General features: G+C 42.1%; 1 protein-coding gene across 2 annotated transcripts in view; it reads left to right on the forward strand.

Annotated features, from left to right (window-relative positions):
- suco (SUN domain containing ossification factor) overlaps positions 1-27,375 on the forward strand; it is a 141,928-nt gene that overhangs the window by 33,587 nt on the left and 80,966 nt on the right. The window lies entirely within an intron of this gene.

The following is a 27,375-nucleotide window of genomic DNA, read 5'->3' on the forward strand; positions in this document are numbered from 1 at the left end:
CCATAATTTACAGCATTCCATTAAGCTACAGGAGATGTATGGAGACAAGGTTAAAGGTAAAAATAGTAGGTGAATCGGATTGTCAGCTGGCATGGGCATATAAGGATGATGAAGACTTGTGCTATTTAATTTCTCATCTTGTAGTTTGCGAGAGCTATCTGAACTGCTTCTGGTAACATGAACAATTCTTGAAATTAATATATTTGAGCCTTAATTTCTACAGAGATTTTGCTGATTGTTGTAATGATGGAAATTTTATGCCACCTGGGTCTTCCACAAGTTTTGCTTCCAAGCCACTGGATCCTTTCCTGTTGAAATTCTGTACAGTAATGAACAAAATATTTTGTGGCATTTTTCATCTCATCTTGCATCTCCTAACTAACCCATGTCTGTGGTATCTGAATTACGTATTTCAGGTAGAATGTTTTGTCAACAGTAAAAGGCATCCTTGATGTTTGATTAAAAATAAATAATTTAAATGTTACAATGCCTGATGTGCAATTAAATGAGAAAGGTGTGAGACTATATATATCCCCAAGTCTGACATACTTTTTTCTTGAATATTATCAGGTTTCTCTGCATTTGCCACATTGGACTTTCTAGAGCCTATGTCTACATATTGGGGATCAATACTCTTCAATGTCATGTGATACCTCCCTAGTACAGGTCATAACATTCTTTTCGGGTTGCACACATTTTGTGCCCATTCTTGCTAAATATTAATGTTCAAAATTATTTTTTTCAGTTAAATGTTTTACTCAATGGTGCATGTGAGGAACCACCTGATAAGGGGTGTTGGTAGAGTACTTTTTACTCCATCTGCCAGACCCTTGCCCACTCACTTAACCTTCTATAGTTCTGCAGACTCTCCGCATCTTCTGCACAATTGTTTTTCCACTCTGATCAGTATTATCAGCAAACTTAGATACACTACACTCTTTTTGATCATTAATGTATATTGTGAACAGTGTGGGCCCAGCACCGACCCCTGTAGCACACCGCTCACCACTGATTGCCAACCAGAGTAACACCCATGTATCCCAACTCTGCTTTCTATTAGTTAACCAATATTCTAACCATGCTAATACATCACCCCCAACTCTATGTATCCTTATCTTATGGATAATTCTTTTCTGTGGCACCTTATCAAACGCTTTCTGGAAATACAAATACCGTCCATCTGTTCCCCTTTATCCACTGTACTCATATCCTCAAAGATCTCCAATGAATTTGTCAAACAGGATTTGCCTTTCCTGAATCCATGCTGCATATGCCTGCTGGATCCATTTCTTTCCAGATGCCTCACTATTTCTTTAATAGCTTCAAGCATTTTCCCAACTGCAGATGTTAAACTAACTGGCCTATAGTTACCTGCCTTTTTCCTACATCCTTTTTTGAACAGTGGTGTGACATCTGCTGTCTTCTATTCCTCTGGGATCTGCCCAGAGTCTAGCGGCTTTGGTGATGATATTTTGGTAAATCATCACCAATGCCTGTATGTTAACTTTTGTCATTTCTTTCAGTACCTTATCTTGGAAAGGATGTGATGAAACTAGAGGTTCATGAAAATGATTCCAGGATTAAATGGCTTCTCATGAAGAATGTTTGGCTCTGAGCCAGTATTCACTGGAATTCAGAAGAATGAGAGGTGACCTAATTGAAACCTAATGAATCATGAAAAGCCTTGATAGAGCAGATGTGAAGAGGATGTTTCCAATGGTGGGAGTCCAAGTCCAGAGGACACAGTCTCAAAGTAGAGGGGCATCTTCTTAGAATGGAGATGAAAAGGAATTTCTTTAATCAGAGTGATAAATCTGTGGAATCTGTTTTCACAGGCTGCTGTGGAGGCCAAGTTTTTATGTACATTTAACACAGAGGTTGATAAATTCTTGATTGGTCAGGGCATGAAAGGGTACAGGAGAAGGCAGGAGATTGGGGCTGAGAGGAAAATTGCATCAGTCAATTATGAAATGGTGGTGCAGACTCAAAGATCCAAATGCCCTAATACTGCACCTGTATCTTATGGTTTAATACTATTGATATCATTTGTAGAAGGATTAGTCATCAGAGGATTGGCAAATAACTGTTAATGTGGATATCAGATTTGGGTTTATCATTTTTATATGACGTGGAATTTGATTTTTGTGGCAGCAGTATAGAGCAATGGCATAAAATTACTATAAATTACAATATAGTGCAAAAAAAAAGCATGGTGTTCAATAATCTACCTGAACCATAGGGGATATACAGGCTCCTGTGATGACTCTGCAGCAGTAATAAGACCAGGGTATGTTCCAGTTTGTCCAGGTCCTTGATGGATGCTGCTGCCTTGAGGAACTGCCTCTTGAAGAAGTCCTCTGTTGGGGAATGTTGTGCCCATGATAGAAATGTCTGAGTCTGCTACCTTCTGCAGCCTCTTGTGATCCTGTGCATTGGAGTCTCCATACATTGTGGTGATGGAGTCAGTTAGAATGCTCTCCTCTGTTTATCTGTAGAGATTTGCAAGAGTTTTGGTGACATACCAAATCTCCTCAAATCCCAAAAAAGTAGATGTGCTGATGTGCTGCCACCACTGTGTTGTGCCTAGGGCAGATCATCTGAGATGTTGAAGTTGATCAACTGTTCCTCTATTAACCCCTCAGTGAGGACTGGTGCATATTCTCCCAGCTTTCCCTTCCTGAAGCCTATAATCCATTCGTACGTCATGCTCATGTTGTGTGAGGATGGCATAACATGACTCAATTCTAACTCCTATACACTGCCTTGTTATGAGATTTTGCATACAGTGATTTCTTGTGAATTTTCAAATTACATTTGAACTGTGCTTAGCCATGCAGTCATGAGTGTAGAGCAGTGGGCCAAGCATGCATCCTTGAAGTGTACCTGTGATTGTCAGCGAGGAGATGTTATCACCGATCTATGCTAACTGTGGTCTCCCAATATGGAAGTTAAGGATCCAGCTGTAAAGGAAAGTATGGAAGCCTGTGTTTAAAAGCTTGGTGATTAATACAGAAGGGATGATGCTTTTGAATGCTTAACTACAATTTACTTACTACCACTGGCAATCAACATTAGCACACCTTAAGGCTGTTTGCTTTGTCTGGTACTCTGATGTCTCTACATTCATGACTATAGCTAGGTACAGCTCAAATTTGCTGATAACACTGCTGTCATTGGCAGTATCTCAGATGAAAGTGAGGTGTATAGAAATAAGGTTGGCTGCTTGAGTGGTGGTGTGAGTGACAACCAAAGAATTTATTATGGACTTCAGGACGGGGCAGTCAGGAGAACAAACCAGTTTTTATTGAAGGGTCAGCTGTGGCACAGTTGATCAGCTTCAAATTTCTGGGTGGCAGCATCTCAGATCTATCCTGGGTTCATCACATTTTGATGAAATCACAAAGATGGCAAGCCAGCTGCTAATCTTCATTTGGAGATTGAGGAGATTTGGTAGGACATCTGAGATTCCAGCAAATTACTATCAATGTACTTTAGAGACCATTCTGACTGGTTGCATCACAGCCTGGTTGGGAGGCTCTAATGTGCAGGATTGCAAAGCTGCAAAAGGTTGTAGACTCAGCCAGCTCTATCATAAGCACAACTCTCCCAGCCATTCGGGTCATCTTCAAGAGGCAGTGCCTCAAGAATGTGGCATCGATCAAAAAGAACCCTCCCAATGGGGACATGCCTTCTTCTTGCTGTTACCATTGTGGAGAGGCTAAAGGAGTCTGAAGACCCACACTCAAAATTTGAGCAGCTTCTTTCCCTCTGTCATCAGATTTTTGAACAGTGCATTAATGCTACCTCACCATTCTGCTTTGCACTGTATTTATTTTAATTTGTGGTTTTTAACGTACTGTTGCTGTAAAACAACAAATTTTAGTGTGTCAGTGATAAATCTGTTTCTCAATACCAGCCTAACTTGAATATTGCTGCTTGATATACAGTATATTATGGATAGGGAGAGGAAGTAGCTAGAAATGAATGTTCTTTATAGAATACAGTTGCTTGTTGGATTGGAGAAATCTTATGTAACTTGCACGCTGAACTCTGGTCTGGTTTTATTTATTCTAGAGTATTTTTAAAACTTAATGTGCAGGCTTATTTGAATCAACTTTCTTATGAGCATAAGAAGCTTCCTGAATATCGTAAAACAAAATATCTTGATTCATTTAAATTGGATGATAAATATCCAGCTTGCTTTGAATCTGTATTAAACAAATCAGGGACTGCATTGTGATGGCTAATGCTTTTCTTGTTGGTATCATGGAAAAGAGATCTTAAAATTACTAAGGCATTGCTAATTTACAGTGAACTAATATTATTCGTGTATGACTGTCACATTTTAGAGCATGAGTATTTGGCATCAAATTGGTTTCAAGATGATTATTCTCTTGGAAGCAGCTCACAAAATACTTAAGGAAATCAGCAGGTCAGGCAACATCCATGGAAAAGAGTAAACAGTCAACATTTTGGGCTGAAGCCCTTCTTCAAAACTGTCTGACCTGCTAAATTCATCCAGCATTTTGTGTGTGTGTTGCTTTGGAATTCCAGCATCTGTAGATCATCTTGTGTTTTTAATTATTCTCATTTAACTTATGGAACTGACTGTCAATCCTTAAGGTATAAAAAGTGGAATTTTATACTCATTTACTTTGTAATTTATCCAAACTCAGGCAAGCTTGCATTTTAAGTTCTAATTGTGATCATTTAATTGATTTTCCAAAGACTAAAAATGTCCTTCAAGAAACTGGTCAGTTGAAAATAATTACCAAGTGAGAAATCAACAACTGTGTTTATTGACCTTCACCTATAGATCTTAATAGGCATGCTTAAAGCTTTTGAAAGCTAAATTTATTAAAACTGCAAAATTCTTGTGTAAATGGAATTGCACTATTTTTCTTTAATAACAAGTTCAGTTAACCCTATTTCTAAACTTGATTCAAAAGTAATTAACTCCAGTTCTTTGAGGCTTTTAAAACTGAATTGTTAAATGAGATTGAATAACAAATTAGGTATTACTTAAGTTGTCTCACCAAGAATGGATGCATCCATAGAAACTGGCCAATCATCCTGGAGATGCACTGTCATGTTTAGATGCAACTATAACCTTGGGTTATGAAGATAGCAAATGGGTGAACTGGTTGGATTGTCTTTTTATCTAACTATTCTAACCTTTCTACTATCATTGAGGATTGTAAATGACAATTTTCACTTAAAACATTAATTGAACTTGTAATGAGCAATTTAGAATTGGGATTTTCAATACCTTATTCTGCTTAAGATGATGTCTCCATATAAAATAAAGAACCTACTTAAAAACCATTTAGAACTAATTTAATGGAGCAATGAAATTATATTTTGCAGCCTTTAAATTTATTATTGAGTAGTCTGTATTTCCACAATAGTCTACGCTATTTTGGTTGAATTCTTCATCTGTTGCTTTCAATTGCCCATGAGATCCAAAGGGTTGCTTCATTTGGAGGGAAAATGTTGAGATTAGGAATTTGTGTGCTATCATTTAAGGCTCTTGCCCAATTTGTGAGCATTACTCGCCTAAACAGCAGTCTCATTAAAATAAGGGCTTGACCAATTTGCAGTCTACAATGCACAAAACTTTTAATTCCTTGGGGATGATCTCTTGCTAATTTTAATGATATAGAAGTAATGGTAATTTGAAGGTGTGGAAAAAGTTATTGGGACATATGAAATTAAACTGATATCCCTAGTAGTTCTTTTCATCATTTGCAATAAACAATTGGAATATATTTTACCTCTGGAATTGAGAAAGGAAAACAAGACTTCAGTTAACTAAATTTATCACTTGCAGTTATGGTTTTGTTCAGCACTTTGTCCAACATATCGTGCCAGGTTAATTAATTACTCTTTACAATTCTGGAATTATTTACTAACACCAAGAACATCTTGGAACTCCTCCTCTGGGTGTTTGCTGGTAGTGGTGGGCAGAATGTAATTTCTGATCTTGATGGCATTTTTATCACAGGTATTGGTTGCAGCAGCAAGTTGTAAATTACAATAGCATTAAGCGTGTTTCATTACTGTGGTTGTCCTTATTTACATGGCATTTCATGTGCTAATAATGCTGAAGTGTGGCTTGTTGCTATTTGCTAGATGAAAGGTGTTTATAAAATTTCCGAGTTTGTGATCTTAAGAAAAAAATTAATAAAGTTCTAATGTATACTTGTTTGCTGGCCTAAAATAGGTACATTGCAAATTCAGGTTTGAGACAAGGCAATGGACAAGAATAGAAAATTTGTAATCAGCCATGCACATGAAATTGACTTCATAACATTTTTTGTAGGTACCGATAATACCCTTATTTATATTGCCTAGAAGTGAAATTCTTAAAGGTTTATTTTATTTCTTTATTATGCCAGAGTGAGGTATATTAATCATTTAAAAAAAAAACTTGACATGTTGCTAAACAATTGATTTTCATTCAGGTTCAGATGAATCAAAACTAAACAGGGTCATGGCCACTGCATGACACCAATTGTGAGACCTAAGCTAGCATCTTGGCATAACTGCCATCATTCTTAAGTCTTTGAACAATTAAGTACTACAGAAAACAAAGGCAGATTTTGGAAATCTTAAATTTTCAAAAAACAGCAAATGCTGGAAATATTTAGTAGGTTATCGATGCTAAGAGAAACAGAAATAACGAAGTCAAATCTCCTTAGAACAGGGAAGGAGAAAGAAAAACCTTATTAAATGCAGGGATAGTGGAATGGATGAGATGTCTCTGCTAGGATAAAAGCAAGTGTCCATGTGGGTAGTAGGTAAACCAGATTATCTTGTCAGTGAGTGAATAGGAACAATTTGAAACTAAAAATGTAGGGTTTGTGGAATGCAGAGTAGCCCAACATACCTGGTAAGACAGGCTGAGCACCTTTTACATAAGACATAGCAGAATTACTCGATTCACTAGTGTCTGTTTCACCAATCCTAACATGGCTGATTCTTTTCCCCTCAACCCTATATTCCCCTGCCTTTTCCCATAACCTTTGACACCCTTGCTATTCAAGAACCTATCAACCTTTAGGTATATACCCAATGACATGGACTCCACAGGTATCTCTGGCAATGAATTCCTTAGATTCATCATTCTCTGGCTGAAGAAGTTTTTCCTTGTCTCTGTTCTAAAGAGATGTCCTGGTATTTTGAGGCTGTGCCCTCTGGGTTGATCCTTTCCACATCCCCTCTATCTTGGCTTTTGAATATGCAATAGGTTTCAATTGGATCCCATCTCATTCTTCTGAACTCCAGTGAGTACAGGTCCAGATCCATCAAATGCTCCTCGTACATTAATCCTTTCATTCCTGACATCATTCTCATGAACCTCTGCTAGATCCTCTCCAGTGCCAGCGCATGGATGCAAGACTGCTCACAGTACTCCAAAGTGCAGTCTGACCAATGACTTGCAAAGTCTCAGCATTACATCCCAAGATATTTATAAGAAATAAGAGGGGGGAAGCTAGCTGAGACAATATCACACACAGATTACTGATACAGATGTGGAAATTAACTTTTCAAATAGATGTATGACAAAAAATTCCTGAAATATTTCAGTGCTTGTAGCTTGTGCATTCAAATTCTACCTTTCATATTTTAAAATCTGTTTTTTTTTTCCATCAGTCCATTTCACATACTGGTACAATCATCATGCTATGAATCTTGACAGCTTGCTATTCCAGATGACATCAGTGTGGTGAAACAGCTGATTAGGAAATTGATTTTGAAAATATAAACTGTAGTTTGAGTAAATTATACTTCCTCAAGGGATGGAGTTGTTAAATGCATGAACATTTAAATTTGGATTCTTAAAGAAAATGTGCAGGATACATTTCCCTAGTACAGGGGTCAGCAACCTTTACCACTGAAAGAGCCACTTGGACCCGTTTCCCACAGAAAAGAAAACACTGGGAGCCGCAAAACCCGTTTGACATTTAAAATGAAATAACACTGCATACAACGTTTTTTTTTGCCTTTATGCTATGTATAAACAAACTATAATGTGTTGCATTTATGAAATTGATGAACTCCTGCAGAGAAAACGAAATTACATTTCTGCATGCAACAAAAACATTTTGAACTCCGAAAAAAAGACGTTGGGTTGAAGGTTACTTTTAAGTTAAATACTCAATGTCTATTTGAGTCCTTCTTGTATTTATGAAAAACGCCGAACTTAAATTTTCCGCCAGCAGCAAACCAAAAATAACATCAGCCAGCTGTCAGCCTGAAAAATAAAAGGACTATTTCACTGAACAATGAAAAAATATGAATATATGTAAAATAATAGGCAATTAAAATATTTATCATACTTGGTTAATGGGATTTCTGCTCCTGGCCCTCAGCGCACAGCGTCTGCACATCAGGGCTGTATGACGTCACCTTCATCTTTACACAGGATCGCAAGCTGTCATCTGTGAGGCGTGCGCGATGTTTTTTAATAAAGTTCATGTTGGAGAACACCTGCTCACATACATATGTGGATCCAAAGATCGACAGGACTCCAAGCGCATACTTTTTCATGTTTACATAAATGTCGGGCATAGCATTCCATGTTTCGAACACAAGTTTGTCCGGTTTTGGGAGGTTTTCATTATCACTCCCATTTGTGATTCTGAGCAAGAATGGCCTTCTGACGGGCAACATCTTCAAGGTCTGCTGTCAAGCGTCTAAACTTGGACACCCATATGTCTTTGTCGGCTATGTCGGCCAGTTCCATCTCAAGATCAGGTTTACTCACACCTGCCAATGCAGTCGTATTCAGTAGGGAAGGATCGATGCTTAAGGGAGTGACCGGGAAGGATAATGTGTTTTTTTTCCTCTCTGAACTCACAGAAGCGTTTCCCAAACGATGTTTGCATTGCGATGATTGCAGAATGTAAATACTCCGAAATTATCATGTCGTGACCTTGTTTGAACTCTCTCAAATTGGGGAAGTGAGACAAAGTGCCTTTCTGTAAATCTCTGGCAAGCACTGTCAACTTGCGCTCGAATGCCAAAACATCCTCCAACATGTGCAGGGCTGTGCGTCCTTTCCCCTGAAGAGCTGTGTTCAGCGTGTTCAGGTGCGCTGTCATGTCTACCATGAAGTGTAGCTTTTCCAGCCACTCTGGCTGTTCCAGCTCAGGAAAGGTGAGCCCTTTGCTGCCCAGGAAAGTTTTCACTTCTTCCAGACACGCGACAAAGCGTTTCAGCACCTCCCCTTTGGACAGCCACCGTACTTTGTTGTGCAGCAGGAGATCAGAATATGCGCTTTCCAGCTCGTCCAGTAACAAACGGAATTGACGGTGATTTAAACTTTTTGCCATTATTTTATTGACAATCTGAATGACAACATCCATTACTTCTGTGCATTCCGGAGGAAATGTTTGAGCGCACAGTGCCTCTTGGTGCAAGATGCAGTGAAAAGTCAGCAGCTTTCTGTCCAGCGACTTCTGCAGTAAAGCCACAAATCCCTTGTGCGTTCCCGTCATATTCGGTGCCCCATCAGTAGCTACTGACACCAGATGGGTGGTCTTTATTCCTTTGGCTCTTAAACAATTCAAGACAGCCTCACTGATGTCCTCCCCCCGTGTTTGGTCTTTTAGAGGTATCAACTCAATTAGTTCTTCCTGTGGCCCGGCAGAGTTTACATACCGGCAGAACAGCGCTATTTGTTCAATATCACCTTTGTCTTTAGACTCGTCACAGGCAATCGAGTAGGCCATAGCTGAGTTGATGTCTTTAATTTGCTGTCTTGTGATGTCTTCTGCCATTTTTATGGTTCTGTCTTTGACAGTCTTTGCAGAGAGGGGCATATCCCTGATTTTCTGCACAATTTCACTCTTGTTTTTAAAGTCCGTGAATAGATGTTCTGAAATCTTAATGAAAGATTCTTTTATATATTCACCATCTGTAAACTGCTTCCCGTGCCTGACTATTTCCTGAGCGGCAATATAACTGGCGTATGTCGTTGATTTTCCAGACTTCATCCATTTCTGGAAATGATTTTTGCTCAGATCAACCTTCCACATCAGTTCCGAAACGGCTTTTTTTCTCTCATCTCCATCCGGATATTTTTGAGCAAAGGCTGCGTGTTTATTCTGGAAATGCCTTGCGACATTTGACTTTTTGTTGTTTGCTAGTTTCTCATTGCATATTAAGCATACCGGTAAACCAGTCTCGTCAACAGTGAAAGCAAATGAATCTGTCCACGTATCATTAAACGTTCTGTTTTCTTCAGTCACTTTTCTTTTTTTAGAATTCTCCATAGTTGGCTTACCTTGGATCGAAAAATTAAAGAAATCGCGCACTGATGGGTGTCAGGTATTGGCAGTGGTGACGTATATTAATAGCGATAAAAACACGTTGTAGCGGTGTGCTCACGCAGTCAGTAAACTGCAGTCGAATAACTTTATTCGAACTAAACAGCCTTGCTTTTAAGCCTCCCTCAACCCAGCCCCCATGGGCGCGGATGCTGCAAAAGACGCGTACTCACAAACCCCCGTAGGCTATCTCCCTTAGCCTGAACGCTGGCTAATTGTGAGCAGGTTCGGATATGCCAGGAAATGTGTCGCCACAAAGTCTTATTTAGATTGTACAAGATCACCATAATCTTCAAATTTAGAATTACATTTCAAAAGCTAACAAACTAACATAAAATACATTTTAATTAAATACTGACCAATTATTTCCCAAAGCCACAGGGAGCCGCAGCACAGAGGTGAAAGAGCCACAAGTGGCTCCGGAGCCGCGGGTTGCCGACCCCCGCCCTAGTAAAGTCATGGGTAGAAACAGCAGGAGGTTATCAGCATCGGGCCATGGCACAGAAGGTTGGTCTTGCAATTGAACTTAATACAACATTTCCATTTCTCACCCCTCTGTTAAAGTAGAATCTGAATAAAACTCGAGAGACCAGCTTCTTATAGTTACCACAGTTTATTGTGCACCCTCCTGCAGGAGTTTGAGACCCAATTGTCAAAGGGAAGGTGTATCCAGAGAGCTGTGCCTGTCACATGACAGCACAGCCCTCACCTGGTCAGAAGCCTCACCACCTACCAGTCAACACTTCGCCCCTCCCCTACTAATCAATGCAGACTTAACCATTGGCCACCTTAATTGGCCACCAAGCCATTGGCCCCCTGGTGAATCACCTGGGCTGGACCCTCCAGCCCCCTGACCTATAAAGGGTGCTACATGTGCTTGGCTCGCTCTCTTTTTGCCATCCTTGAGGGACCACCCTGCTTCACTCCAGGCTGAAGACTGCAGAACAATGCTGGACATGCATGGTAAGGTGTGCATTGAATAGGGTTGTGGGAGCATTTATTGTTGTCCCTTTAACAAAGAGCCATGCCTGTCCATAGTCAAGAGGTGGCAGGTGTTGTAGTTATTTTTCCCTTGCTTGTATGTGTACCTGTACTCTGTCCTCACACCGTTTTCCCGTGTATTGTACTGTCAACCTGACTTTTCCCATGTTCGTCTATTCTAAGCGCATTTGTGCGAATATTGTAGCGGCTTGTGTTGTTCCCAAGCTTTTTCTCCCCTTGTAAATAAATTCCTTATTATTAACACTGTGTCCAGAGCTCATGCCTTTGAGACCCAAAGAATCTTTCTCATTTCCATCACAACAGAAGGCACGTAAGTACTGCCACCATCTGACAAGTGGACTCCTCTCTCTCCGGATACAGCTGTATATTTATACATATTAAGCCCTATACTTCGTTGCAAGGAGTCTTTTGAACTGGTACTCCCACCAAGTCTGTTGGTGTGAAACTTAGTTACAGATAAGAGAGTCTGCTAGATCAAGGCTTAATTACAGATGGATGTGCTGTCCAGTCCTTGTCAGTTATTCCCTTTGCTAGGCCCTGACTTAATTACAGTTGGATGTTCATTCTTGGCCTTATCAGTGAGTCCTTCTCTCCCTACTCAAATGAGGGTACAATGTTATCAAACAATGTCTCTCTGCAAACCCAAGGGAGTATTAGTATAAGCTGGTATTAGCTAACTGCTGAAGACAGAGTTTACTTCAGTTCAAAAATTCTTATTCAGTCCCAATTATTCTTTTAGCAGAGGTTATGTAGGTTCAAAATGATTTTTTTTATGTCCCCAATTCTTCACCTCAAGCAAGAAGAAATGGGAAAAAAAGTTTTCAATAAACTAGCTCAATTAAAACAGGTGGGACTGGTTCAGCATAACAAAGGAAACATGGAACCACCTACTTTTTTGTTAGAAGTGTGCAAAGATTTGGTATGTCATCTCAAATTTTGACCATCTTCTGTAATGCCCTGGTTGAGATTTCCATTGCTATGCTGTGAGGTTGTTTATATTAGCCGTTTCCTGTAAAAGCAGTGTGCTATGCTAGAAAGTGTTTTGCCTTCGGCTAAGTTAAGGGCTCATGTTGTACAGCTTAGGAATGTGAGTAGGCCAGTCAGGATTGTGGTTGTGAGAAGGTTTTAGAGAGCTGTGGGGTAGAGTTTTCTGATGGATGGTAGTCCAGTTTAGGGTCTTTTTGATGGGAGCTGCAGAGTGGGGCTGTAGAGAAGATGCTGCAGAATGCCATTGGAAGGAGAGTCCCTGTTGCAGGAAGCGCTTTATGCAGGTGAATGGCTCCAAGGAGGAAGGGCCAATACTCCTTAGAGAGCCAGTTTGTTCGAGATGGATTCAAAGGGAAGTGTGGAATGTGGCAGGTGCTTACATGCAGACTGCTGATCCAGTGTGGAGTGAGAGCTACACCTCCCATTACTTCATTATGAGCTCCAATGATCATGTGCTCATTGGATTGGTTTGAACTGTTATAGGCCCTTTTATTTACTTTTTCCTTTTAGCTGTTTGACGAAGCGGAGGTTGGTAAATGTACTTCCTTTATAATTTGGGGTGTACGAGCTGTTATTTTTTGCCAACTGATTTATTAAAATCGAGGTTCCGACTTGGTTGAGCCCCAAATCATACCAACCCTGGATGTGTATTAGTAGAGTTAGCTAATGAGCCAAGTTTGTGTATAAGCCCTGGTGAGAGGGTTACATTTGTGGGGACTCATCCAGGATTTCGGATGCTGTGTGACTGCTGTTCTAGGACTGATCTAAGTGGTTTGTGGTTGGGCTTGTGTTGGGGAACATGATTAAGGTACTTTATTGTGGATGCTGCAGGGATAAAGGGTTGGTGTTATTCAAAGAGGTTATCTACAAATAATGTTTGTGTTTGGGTGGGGTGGATGTCTAAATTGCTGACGAACTGCTACTGAGTGCTGAGTTCTCTGCTAAATATTGGAACAATTGCACTGATCTAATGGCATTTTGTTCAATCAGCTAGTAAGGATGTCACCTTAGTCCAGACTAGCAGTGATGTGACTGAAGTTGGGCTGTCTGAAAGGCTGTGTGATCCTGGAGAGGTGTGGTCATGCATAGATCATATTTTGAGAGAAGGGGGGCACATAGCTGAGGGTGAAGACTTTAAAGACAAGTTGTTTTTGTTTCTGTGAAATGAGGAGCAAGTTGTCTGATGTGAAAGGTCTAATGGGTCCTTCAGCGGTTGACGAAAATTCTATTCTTGTTTCAGCTATTACATCACTGGTTGATAAATGCCAAAGTTATCGTAGGCTGTGGGTGTTCTCTGGAGTTGAGTTCACACCTGATGGAGAAAATATGGCTTGGGTGGAGCAGGCATCTCAGTTAATAGATGACTGGCGGTGCTCGGATCTTATGAAAAAAGAGATTTAGAGAGTTCAAAGGGTCAAGCAGTTGATATAGTGAGGTTCCTAAAGGCAGAAAACCCATTAGCCACACCAGCAGATTTTAGGATGAAGTTCAGACACTCATTCCAAGGGGGAGGGGAGAAGTTGCCTTCCTTTTCAGGTTGGAGAAACTGCTACAGTGTTTGTTCCACAAAAAGGGCACTTAGCTGTCTGAGAAAAGTTGCTTGAGGATGAGGCAAGTTGTGAAGTGCAAACCATCACATGACATGTTTGCTCTGTATTCAAATGACATGCAAGATGCACCCTCCATCTTTTACCAAGTTACTCAGGGAGGAGGAAAGCATGATTGAGAAGTGGAGCATTCCCAAAAGCAGTTGCATCTTCAGTGGTAACTTCTGCTAAAGTGAGCCGTGATGCCACTGCGAAAGAGCTTTAGAGGAATGAGGTGGAAAATCTTTGAGCTGAGATGACTCGATGGATGTCTGCTAATGTTTCAGCTAAACGTGACACATCCAGTGAGAAACCAGACCCAAACCAAAACCGGCCTGCAATGCAGAGGAAAGCTGCTGAATAGCTTCCATTTTTGTGAGAATGCATACTTCCATTGTGTGAAGGCTTGTGGGAGCATCCAAGGGGAGAAATGGAGAGAGCTTTTTGAAAACGTTATCCATTCACCCTTTGTTCAGAGCTGCTCTTGAGAAGGTTCAAAGCAGGATGATGAGCAGAAACTAGTAACTGTGTGGTACACCAGTCTAAGCATGTCACTGTTATCTCCTGGAGTGACAGGAACCCCCAGATTTTCCAGAGTGCCCAGAGCCTTGATGATTCAAGTGGATGCTCCTGATGAGCAGGAGGAAGAGACATGCTTGCCTGCAGGAGTGCTGGTGAGACCTGAACTGCAGAAATCTTCAGCTGTCTACGCAAACAGGATGATGGTGATTATCAAGAACACCTCAGGAAAAGATGTTACTTTAGACATGGATTGCAGATTGCCCGTCTTTTTCTTGTGACAGTAATATCTAGTTTCATAGGGAAAATGGAAGACAAAGTCTCCTGGATTGAGGAAGTTGACGTCGAAGTCATTCAATTTTGGTGATTCACTGATACCTGAAGAATGAAAAAGGAGATTAACTGAGAAGGTGTTGTAACATGAAGGTGTCTCTTCTACTGATGAGTTTGATGTTAGTTACTTCAAGGGTACTTGCCACACTATTAGAGTGACATGGGATGCACTTTTCTGGGAGAGGTCTCACTGGTTAGCACTGGCAGAGGTCGAAGATGTCCAGCAGCATCTGTTTAAACTGAAGGAAGTTAAGTTCAGTCATGGGTCAGGAGGGGGACCTGAGTCGTCAGAAGGTATGAATAATAGATGGGGAGGCATCCTCTCGAAGACAGAAAAATCGCAAGTATAGTCAGCCATCATTATCCGTTAAGTTCAACCAACCGTGAATCAAAAAAAACCGGAAGTGCTCTTCCAGCACTTGTTGTTTGAGCATGTTTAGACTTTATTGTTATTGTTCCCTCAACAATGCAGTATAACAACTATTTTACATAACATTTACATTGTATTGGTATTATAAGTAATATAGATGATTTAAAGTATAGTGCGTAGGTTATCGTGGATTGGGATCGAAACAAACTAAGTTCTCGTACTGAGCAAGTCAAAACAGGTACATCCAGTATTTAGTGTCAATCAAACGTTTGTCATAGTGTATAGTATATATTTTATCTTTCTATGCATATAAAACACTTAAGAAACGTATGTTTCAGCACTGGGTGATACAGTGACAGTTCGCTCCTGAGCGCGCTGCCCGTTTGTGCCAGGTTGATGTGGAGGATCAAAAACCCAAAATCCCAAAGCCCAATAATGAAGCCACTGCATTGCTTAGTAATAATTGTAGCTTTCATCGGGGCAGAGACTTTCTCGCTTTTTCCTTCAAAATTGTTCCGATCGTTGACCAACTGTAGCCTAATGCTTTTCCAATGACCAATACCGTTTCATCTCTTTCTGATCGCTTTATTATTTCCACTTTATTTTCAATCGTGATCGTGATTATTTTTGTGAACAGAAACACTGCGGATTCAGAGCTCCGCTGCTAGGTCCTAATGTTCACCGCACTGAGATAGGTTGAATAAGAGACTTGAGCATCTGCATTTTTTGGTTTCCGCGAGGGGCCCAGAACCAATCCCTCGCGGATAAGGAGGGCCGACTGTAGTGCCTGAGGCTGAAGAAGCTGACAAGATAAGATGGTTTGAGTCAGGAAACCCCAAATAAGCTGGCATTTGATGCACTGGGGAAAGACTATTGCATCCATCCCAATAGTGAGATTTGTTACTTGCATTTACAAATAGAATTGGGGTCCTGATATCATGAAATTCATTTGAATACAGTGTCATTAATAATGGTTTGATAGTTCCAAATTCATGAGGACATGACTATTTGTGGTGGAGGGGGTACAGGAGTAAAGTAGTGTGCCATGTTGGAAAGTGTTTTGGCTTCGGCTAAAATAAGAACCCATGTTGCTCAGCTTAGGAATGAGAGTCAGCCAATCAAGATTGTGGACTGTGAGAAAGTTCCAGAGAGCTGTGGGGAAGAGATTTCTGAAGGACAGTAGTCTGGTTTGGGTCTTTTTGGTGGGAACTGCAGAGTGGTGCACAAGGGAAGATGCTGCAGAATGCTATTGGAAGGAGAGCCCCCATTGTAAGAATTGCTGTGTGCAGATACATGGATCCAAGGAAGAGGAGCCAATGCACCTGAAAGAGAGCCAGTTTATTTGAGATGGACTCCAAGGGAAATTTGGAATATGATCAGTGCTTTCACACAGACTGTGGGTCTAGCATGTGAGTAAGTAATATACCCTGAATACTCCAGTATGAACTCCAACAGTCATATGCACATAGGACTGGTTTAACTGTAATAGGCCCTTTCATTTTCTTTCCTCTTTCTGTTAACTGTTTGATAAAGCTGTAATTGGTAAATATGCTTTCTTTATAATTTTATGCAGTATACAAGCTCTTGTATCTTGCTGACCAATAATTGTGTATGGGCAGTCTTTACACAGCATTTGCTCGAATTGAGGCTGCTTTAATAGGGACTTCATGATGTTTCTGTTTGGTTGGAACCCAAATCATACAGACCCGAGACATACAGTGGCATGCAAATGTTTGGGCACCCGTGGTCAAAATTTCTGTTACTGTGAATAGCTAAGCGAGTAAAAGATGTCCTGATTTCCAAAAGGCATAAAGTTAAAGATGACACTTTTTTAATATTCTAATCTAGATTACTTATTTCCAGCATTTACAGTTCTAAAATAACAAAAAAGGGAAAGGGTCCAAAGCAAAAGTTTGGGCACCCTGCATGGTCAGTACTTAGTAACACTGCCTTTGGCAAGTATCACAGCCTGTAAATGCTTTCTGTAGCCAGTTAAGTTTTTCAAATCTTGTGTACAATGTCCTGGGTATGTTACTTAAAATGGGGTCTTTGGTTTGTTATGAGTAGGAATGCTTCTTTGTCGGATAAGTGTTTCTCTTTAGAATGGCTGATATGGTAATTGTATTCATTTGTTAATCAATGGGGAATGTTACTGTGATTTGTGAGGCTGGGAACTTGGGGGAGGGGTTGTGCGGGCTGGGAGTGTGAAGTGAGTCGGGAGAAAGTCGCCAAGGAAGGTGGACGTGCGCTCGGAAGACCACCGGGGAGTTCGGGGTGGAAGACGTGGAAGTCGGAGGCAAGCGATGAAGGGTCGAATGGTTCGATGGTTGAGCTCCAACGAGTGCACTAAACAGACTGAACTTTGATAAGTTGGCGCCTTTTGTTTTTTTTTCCTTATATATTGTATTGCCTAATACTCTTTTAATTTTAGTAAACTCTTTAAAGTGTATTTCATAACGGTATTTGTTGTGGGTTTGACACTGTTGGCGGGCGCGAGACATAAACTTGATTCTCACAGCACCTGCATGTACGGGAGGTGGGTTGGTGAGTGGCTGGATCTCCGTTTCCCCTAGACCGGGGGTCGGCAACCCGCGGCTCCGGAGCCACATGTGGCTCTTTTACGTCTGTGCTGCGGCTCCCTGTTGCTTTGGGAAATAATTGGTTGTGGCGACCCTTTTCCTGGCACATCCGAACCGACTCACAATTAGATAGCCTACGGGGGTTTGCGAGCACAGAGCTTTGGAGCCTCTGCGCCGTGGGGGGCAGGTTGAGGGAGGCTTAAAAGTGAGGCTGAAGATTTCGAATAAAGTTTTTTCCTTCGACTGCAGTTACCGACTCCGTGTCGTAATTTTAGCGCTGCGTGTAGCACACTGCTACATGGTCAGTATTTAATTAAAATGTATTTTATGTTAGTTTGTTAGTTTTTGAAATGTAAATCTAAATTTGAAGATTATGGTGATCTTGTACAATCTAAATAAGACGTTGTGGCGACCCATTTCCTGACACATCCGAACCGGCTCACAATTAGCCAGCGTTCAGGCTAAGGGAGATAGCCTACGGGGGTTTGTGAGTACGTGTCTTTTGCAGCATCCGCGCCCATGGGGGGCGGGTTGAGGGAGGCTTAAAAGCAAGGCTGTTTAGTTCGAATAAAGCTATCTTTGACTGCAGTTTACTGACTGCGTGTAGCACACCGCTACAACGTGTTTTTATCGCTGACTGTCCAGGGGGAGGTGCTGAAACGCTTTGTCGTGTGTCTGGAAGAAGTGAAAACTTTCCTGGGCAGCAAAGGGCTCACCTTTCCTGAGCTGGAACAGCCAGAGTGGCTGGAAAAGCTACACTTCATGGTAGACATGACAGCGCACCTGAACACGCTGAACAAAGCTCTTCAACGGGGTAAGGACGTACAGCCCTGCACATGTTGGAGGATGTTTTGGCATTCCAGCGCAAGTTGACGTTGCTTGCCAGAGATTTACAGAAAGGCACATTGTCTCACTTCCCCAATTTGAGAGAGTTCAAACAAGGTCACGACATGATAAATTCGGAGTATTTACATTCTGCAATCATCGCAATGCAAACATCGTTTGGGAAACGCTTCTGTGAGTTCAGTGAGGAAAAAAACACATTATCCTTTCCGGTCACTCCCCTAAGCATCGATCCATCCCTACTGAATACGACTGCATTGTCAGGTGTGAGTCAACCTGAACAAGGATGATAAATATTTTAATTGCCTATTATTTTACGTATATTCATATGTTTTCATTGTTCAGTGAAATAGTCCTTTTATTTTTCAGGTTGACAGCTGGCTGACGTTATTTTTGGTTTGCTGCTGGCGGCAAATTTAAGTTTGGCGTTTTTCATAAATACAAGAAGGACTCAAATAGACGTTGAGTATTTTACTTAAAAGTAACCTTCAACCCAACGTCTTTTTTTCGGAGGTCAAAATGTTTTTGTTGCATGCAGAAATGTAATTTCGTTTTCTCTGCAGGAGTTCATCAATTTCATAAATTTCATAAATTGCAACACATTATAGTTTGTTTATACATAGCAAAGACAAAACAAAACGTTGTATGCAGTGTTATTTCATTTTAAATGTCAAATGGGTTTTGCGGCTCCCAGTGTTTTCTTTTCTGTGGGAAACGGGTCCAAGTGGCTCTTTCAGTGGTAAAGGTTGCTGACCCCTGCCCTAGACATATACCAGCCTTTTGGGTAAGTGTTACATTTGTGGGGTGCTCGCCCGGGATTGGATTGTCTCGGGGCTGTGGAATCGCGCAGGCAGCAGAGCGGAGATGGACAGAGATAAGATTGTTAGCTGGTGCAAATTTGAAGGTGTACCAGTACAGTATGCATGCGTAGTGAGCGGAGTGGATTTTCGAGTTTTGGGAGACGCGGTAGTGTGGGGGTTAAGTTTGGTAAAAGGTATTGGGCAGGTAGAATTGGTAGCTGGACGGTGTGGTAAAGAGGTGGAGTCTAGCTGGGTGTTGGTTAGTACGAGTGCTGACGTCAGGACGGTGGAACTGCCGGCGAAAGTCAGTATACTGGGGGAGGAGGGGCTGTGGGGGCTCCACTCCTTCTCCAAGGATGAGGCTGAGGAGACATCGGAGGAGGAGCTAGAGCTAGAGGGGGACCCCCAAGAGGTGGCCGGCACTAGTAAAGGGAGGTGGGAAGAGGGAGTCGTGACTAGGCCTCGCCCCACAGGTAGGGTGGAAGCCTCAGAGCTGGCAGCCGCACTTAATTCCCTGGTGGGGGTGGCCGAGAGGCCACGGCTGAAGCTGGGGGTGTTCTCCGGAGCCAAACCTACTCCGGACGGGGAGGTGGACTATGAGACCTGGATCGAGCATACGTCCTTGATGTTAGAGGAGTGGCCAGGCTCGGAGGAGGAGAAGAGGCAGTGATTGGTGGGAAGTTTGAGGGGTTTAGCAGCCAAAACCATCCGGGAGTTGAAAGCTGAGAAGCCTGGGGCCTCAGTGGAGGAATGCCTAGAAGTTTTGGAGGGAGCGTTTGGGTTGTCAGGGGAACCCTGGCTGCTTTTAGCAGAGTTCCAACGCTGGAACAACGGAGAGGGGAAAAGCTCTCCGAGTACATACTTAGGATGGAGGGGATGCTCTCGGGGCTGTGGCGCCCGGGGGTAGTGAAGGCGACTGACGTGGCTAGCGTGAGGATGAGTCAGATATTCAGTGGCTCTCCGGAGGAGGACAAGGTGGCATGGACTATCCGGCAGGCTTATAGGAAAGGTCCCCCTCCATCGTTCGGGCAACTGATCAGAGAGGTGCGGGAGGAAGAGAGAGCGTTGGGGCGGAAAAGGGGCGCGGGCCTACGGGAGCGATCTTCAGCGATACAGGAAGTGGTGGCTGGGTGGAGGATTGACAACCCCCCGGGGAGTAGGGAACCACCTTTGGAGGGGAGGGACAGGTGAGATACCCACTCTCGGGCGACCAATGGAGTGGGGTGGGAGCGGGAGTCGTCCTGGGAGAGGAGGGGCGGCAGGCAGCGTGTGCTTTAACTGTGGGAAAGAGGGGCATTTCAGGCGGGACTGTGGGCGGCCGAGGGTGTGCTATAACTGTGGAGAGGAGGGACACTTTAGGTGGGATTGTGAGAGACAAGGAGTTCCGCGGAGGACAAGCCCCCCTGCGACTAAGAAGGGGGAGGTGTCGGGAAACTTAGGGAACGGACTGGAGCCTCTGGAGGAACACGTTCCCAGAGATCAGCCAGGGGACCACCGGGTGCCCACGCCTCTATTCCAGATGGGCTGGTAGGTCCCCGTGCCAGTGTGGGTCTACGGATAGAGGGAGCTTACGCAAAAGCCATTCTGGATATGGGATCGCAGGTGAAGAGGGAGCCCAGTAGGGCAGAAGGGGTATGGAGATCTCAGAGGATTAGGCGACCCCCGGAGCGGTTGACATATGTGGTACCAGGAGAACAGAGTGTGATTTCTACTGCTCTGGGTAGTTATGTCACTGCTTTCTGCACCTGGGTTGGGTTTTGTGTGTTGCAAGAAGCTTTGGGGAACTCTAGTAATGCCATAAGGGCATGACATTTGCTGGTGGGGAGAGAATGTACAATGTCCTGGGTATGTTACTCAAAATGGGGTCTTTGGTTTGTTACGAGTAGGAATGCTTCTTTGTCTGATAAATGTTTCTCTCGCCGTTGTTTCGCTTTAGAATGGCTGATATGGTAATTGTATTCATTTGTTAATCAATGGGGAATGTTATTGTGTTTTGTGAGGCTGGGAACTTGGGGGAGGGATTTTTTGCGGGCTTTTGGTAGAGAGCCGGGAGGAAGACATTGAGGAAGGTGGACGTGCGCTGCACTGCTCGGAAGACCACCGGGCGTTGTCCAAGATGTGAAGGCATGGAGGTCGGAGGCAAGCGACGAGGGGTCGAATGGTTCGATGTTTGAGCTCCAACGATGTGCACTAAACTGACTGAACTTTGATAAGTGTGCGCCTTTTTTGTTTTTTTCCCTTGCATATATATTGTATTGCCTAATACTCTTCTAATTTTAGTAAACTCTTTAAAGCGTATTTCATAACGGTATTTGTTGTGGGTTTGATACTGTGGGCAGGTGCGAGGCATAAACTCGACTCTCACAGCACCTGCGCGTACGGGAGGTGGGTTGGTGAGTGGCTGGATCTCCGTTTCCCCTAGACATATACCAGCCTTTTGGGTAAGTGTTACACTTGTTTGGGGGATTTTCGCCCATTCTTCCTCGCAAAAGGCTTCTAGTTCTGTGAGATTCTTGGGCCATCTTGCATGCACTGCTCTTTTGAGGTCTATCCACAGATTTTCGATGATGTTTAGGTCAGATGACTGTGAGAGCCATGGCAAAACTTTCAGCTTGCGCCTCATGAGGTAGTCCATTGTGGATTTTGAAGTGTGTTCAGGATCATTATCCTATTATAGAAGTCATCCTCTTCATCTTCAGCTTTTTTTTTAACAGACGGTGTGATGTTTGCTTTCAGAATTTGCTGGTATTTAATTGAATTCATTCTTCCCTCTACCAGTGAAATGTTCCCTGTGCCACTGGTTGCAACACAAGTCCAAAGCATGATCGATCCACCCCTGTGCTTAACAGTTGGAGAGGTATTCTTTTCATGAAATTCTGCACCCTTTTTTCTCCAAACATACCTTTGCTCATTGTGGCCAAAAAGTTCATTTTATCTTCATCAGTCCATAGGACTTGTTTCCAAAATGCACCAGGCTTGTTTAGATGTTCCTTTGCAAACTTCTGAAACTGAATTTTGTGGTGAAGACGCAGGAAAGATTTTATGACTCTTCCATGAAGGTCATATTTGTGCAGGTGTCGTTGCATATTAGAACAGTACACCACCACTCCAGAGTCTGTTAAATCTTCCTGAAGGTCTTTTGCAGTCAAACGGGGGTTTTGATTTGCCTTTCTAGCAATCCTACGAGCTGTACTCTTGGAAAGTTTTCTTGGTCTTCCAGATCTCAACTTGACCTCCACTGTTCCTGCAAACTGCCATTTCTTACTTACATTACAAGCTGAGGAAACGGCTACTTGAAAATGCTTTGCTATCTTCTTTTAGCCTTCTCCTGCTTTGTGGGCATCATTTATTTTAATTTTCAGAGTGCTAGGCAGCTGCTTAGAGGAGCCCATGGCAGCTGATTGTTGGGACAAGGTTTGAGGAGTCAGGGTATTTATAAAGCTTTTAAATTTGCATCACCTGGCCTTTCCTAACAATGACTGTGACCAATCCATAGCCCTAACAAGCTAATTAAGGTCTGTGACCTTGGTAAAAATTATCTGAGGGCTCAAATCTCTTGGGGTGCCCAAACTTTTGCACGGTGCTCCTTTTTTTCACTCTAAAATTGTTCAAAACAAAAATAATGCACTGATCTTGCTTAAAATGTTGAAAAGAATGTTTCATTTTTAACTTTGACTTATGGAGATCAGTTCATCTTCTACTCGCTTAACTATTCACAGTAACAGAACTTTTGACCGGGGTGCCCAAACTTTTGCATGCCACTGTATATAGTTATGAAATGTGGCCTTCTCAACTCTGGGTCAAGTGGCTGTTAACAGAGTTTGTATATGAGCCCTGGTGAGAGGGTTACACTTCTATTCCTGCATGGTGGAGTATACTGACCAGTTGCATCACAGGCTGATAGTTTCCCACAGAAAAGAAAACACTGGGAGCCACAAAACCCGTTTGACATTTAAAATGAAATAACACTGCATACAACGTTTTTTTTGCCTTAATGCTATGTATAAACAAACTATAATGTGTTGCATTTATGAAATCGATGAACTCCTGCAGAGAAAACGAAATTACATTTCTGCATGCAACAAAAACATTTTGAACTCCGAAAAAAAGACGTTGGGTTGAAGGTTACTTTTAAGTAAAATACTCAATGTCTATTTGAGTCCTTCTTCTATTTATGAAAAATGCCAAACTTAAATTTTCCACCAGCAGCAAACCAAAAATAACGTCAGCCAGCTGTCAACCTGAAAAATAAAAGGACTATTTCACTGAACAATGAAAAAATATGAATATACATAAAATAATAGGCAATTAAAATATTTATCATACTTGGTTAATGGGATTTCTGCTCCTGGACGTCAGCGCACAGCGTCTGCACATTAGGGCTGTATGACGTCACCTTCATCTTTACACAGGACCGCAAGCTGTCATCTGTGAGGCGTGCGCGATGTTTGTTTTTGATAAAGTTCATGTTGGAGAACACCTGCTCACATACATATGTGGATCCAAAGATCGACAGGACTCCAAGCACATACTTTTTAATAAATGTCAGGGATAGCATTCCATGTTTCGAACACAAGTTTGTCCGGTGTGAGGAGGTTTTCGATATCACTCCATTTGTGATTCTGAGCAAGAACGGCCTTCTGACGGGCAACATCTTCAAGGTCTGCTGTCAAGCGTCTAAACTTGGACACCCATATGTCTTTGTCGGCTATGTCGGCCAGTTCCATCTCAAGATCAGGTTGACTCACACCTGCCAGTGCAGTCGTATTCAGTAGGGATGGATTGATGCTTAGGGGAGTGACCGGGAAGGATAATGTGTTTTTTTTTCCTCTCTGAACTCACAGAAGCGTTTCCCAAACGATGTTTGCATTGCGATGATTGCAGAATGTAAATACTCCGAATTTATCATGTCGTGACCTTGTTTGAACTCTCTCAAATTGGGGAAGTGAGACAATGTGCCTTTCTGTAAATCTCTGGCAAGCACTGTCAACTTGCGCTGGAATGCCAAAACATCCTCCAACATGTGTAGGGCTGTACGTCCTTTCCCCTGAAGAACTGTGTTCAGGTGCGCTGTCATGTCTACCATGAAGTGTAGATTTTCCAGCTACTTTGGTTGTTCCAGCTCAGGAAAGGTGAGCCCTTTGCTGCCCAGGAAAGTTTTCACTTCTTCCAGACACGTGACAAAGCATTTCAGCACCTCCCCTCTGGACAGCCAGCGATAAAAACACGTTGTAGCGGTGTGCTACACGCAGTCAGTAAATAGTCAAAGATAACTTTATTCGAACTGAACAGCCTTGCTTTTAAGCCTCCCTCAACCCACCCCCCCATGGGCGCGGATGCTCCAAAAGACAGTACTCACAAACCCCCGTAGGCTATCTCCCTTAGCGTGAACGCTGGCTAATTGTGAGCCGGTTCGGATGTGCCAGGAAATGGGTCGTCACAACGTTTTATTTAGATTGTACAAGATCACCATAATCTTCAAATTTAGAATTACATTTCAAAAACTAACAAACTAACATAAAATACATTTTAATTAAATACTGACCATTTATTTTCCAAAGCCACAGGGAGCCGCAGCACAGATGAAAGAGTCGCATGCGGCTCTGGAGCCGCAGGTTGCCGACCCCTGGTCAAGACCATCACGTGTAAAGCTTTCCTCACAATTGAGCACATCTATAAGGAGTGCTGTCGCAGGAAAGCAGCATCCATCATCAAGGAACCCCATCAGCCAGGCCATGTTCTCTTCTCAGTATTGCCATCAAGGAGGGTGGTACAGGAAGCTCACCACCACCAGTTTCAGGAACAGTTATTACTCCTCAACTATGAGACTGTGTTTAGCTTTGAAGTCTGCAATGGTATGCAGACCTTGGCATAATCTGTGTGTTAGTTGGGAGTTGTGTCTGGATCTTGTCCCTGTACTGTCGTTTCGCTGCTTTGATGACTTTGTGTAGATTGTAGCTACATTTCTTAAGTTTCTGTTGGTTACCGGCAGCAAAAGCTCTGTCTCATGCAGTAAGTGCAGCGTGCACAAATCTGTTGATAGAGGGTTTCTGGTTTGGATCGACCCTGACTGATTTTTGAGGGACAACATCCTCAAAGCACTTCCAACTAAAACTTGTGATTCCTTCTGTGAACTCGGAAACATCCTCATCACAAATGACATTCCATTTGACACTATCACAGCAGTCCTGCAGCATGGTGACTTTAACTATGGCCACCTCTTGTTTTAGCTTCTGCCTGTGCATTGAGTGATCAGACTTACCAAATGATGGATGGAGGAGTGCTCTGTAAGCATTGCGGAAGGGTAAGTATGGAGTGTTGACATAACTTTGGAGAGACTTTAGTCACTGACGCTAGATTAGAAGTCTCCAGCAACGACGAAGGCAGCCTCTGGGCAAGATAAAAGCACTCCATCTCATGTTCTTGATATTTATTGCTTATTTTTTTGTTAATTTTTATCATTCTGTATTTGCAGCTTGTGTTTTGCACAACAGTTATTTATGCAACTTATGCAAATTTTCATTGATTCTATTCTTTGTAATTACTGAATACCCACAAGAAAATGGGAACATGTATGTAGTTTGATAATAAATTTGCTTTGAACTTTAATGAACTGAATCTCAGACAATAATGAGGCAAAGTGCAGAAAGGAGAGAACACCTAATGGCACTGTGTCAAGGTGATATTGTCAGCAAAAGAGTTGATCATTGACATTAGGAAGTGGAATGACTTTGTACTAATGGTGCTGAAGTGGTGTTGGTTGAGAGCTTCAAGGTCATGGGTGTAAATACCACTGACAATTTGCCCCTAGCCCAAAACATGGATGCTGTAGCTGGAAATCACATAGCACTTCTAGTTTCTCAATAGGCTAAGAAAACTGGCATGTCCCTGATGATTCTCACCGATATTTACAGATGCACTTCAGTAATTAATGCTATCAAGTGCATCCAAAGGTTGGTATGACAACTGCTCTGCAAGACTGCAAGAAACTGCAGAGTTGTGAATGTAGGCATGGCATTACGAAAACCAGCTTTCCAACCATGACTGTCCATGGAAAAGCAACCAGCCTAATCAAGGATTCCTTCCACCCTGGTCATCCTACTTCCTACTCTTCCTCCCATCAGACAGAAGATACAAAAGCTTGAGTACGTGCACCATAAGGCTCAAGGATAGCTTCTGTCCTGTTGTCATAAGACTATTTTGAATGGATCTTCTATATGATTTAAAAATGAACCTTTGATCTGTCTACCTAGTTATGGCCCTTGCACATTATTGTCTACCTGCACTGCACTTTCTCCACCATAACATTATAGTCTGCATTCTGTTTCTCTCTTTTCTACTTAATGTACCTGTGTATGGAATTATGTCTAGTCAACATACAAATGAAAGCTTTCCATTGTATCTCAGTAAATTTGTGCTTTGTGTCTCCCATGTCAAATGACTATCTTGTGCAAGGTGGTGTAAAGATGTTGTTTTAATTGGAGAGAAACCAGGCAGTTGGATTTGCTGATGTACACATTTTTCTGAAACACAATAATATTCAGGAATTTAGAAAACATTCTAGTCAACTTCAAATCCACTGTTGGCTTTGTGTTAATCCAATGTCTGTATTCATGGTCTGGAAACTTTGATTCTATTGTCAATGCAGAATTAAGGGATTATTCTGAAGTTACAGCATGGTATTTTTCTCCCTTTTGTCTTCCCTTCATCCTATTCCATCTATTTTTCTGAATTAATGCTTTAGTTGAAGTATGGGTTTGTGGTCCTGATTTTAGATGTTGGCGATTTTATGTGAAGTTGTTCAGTGTTGATGAGCTTTAAAGAAAAAGATTAAATGATGTATTTGTCCTCTTTACTTTTAAACAGTATCTTATGGGTGGATTGCTTATTGTTTCATTACAATTTTGAAATGAATTTTATTTTATTGTTGATGGTGACTCTGGGGTGTGTATGGAAGTGTTACAGCTCAAACTAAAGAATGCCGATTGATTTGGCTTTAAATGTAAACTTGGAGAAATTGCT

Source organism: Hypanus sabinus, chromosome 11 (genome assembly GCF_030144855.1).
Source record: "Hypanus sabinus isolate sHypSab1 chromosome 11, sHypSab1.hap1, whole genome shotgun sequence".
NCBI classification, from domain to species: Eukaryota; Metazoa; Chordata; class Chondrichthyes; order Myliobatiformes; family Dasyatidae; genus Hypanus; species Hypanus sabinus.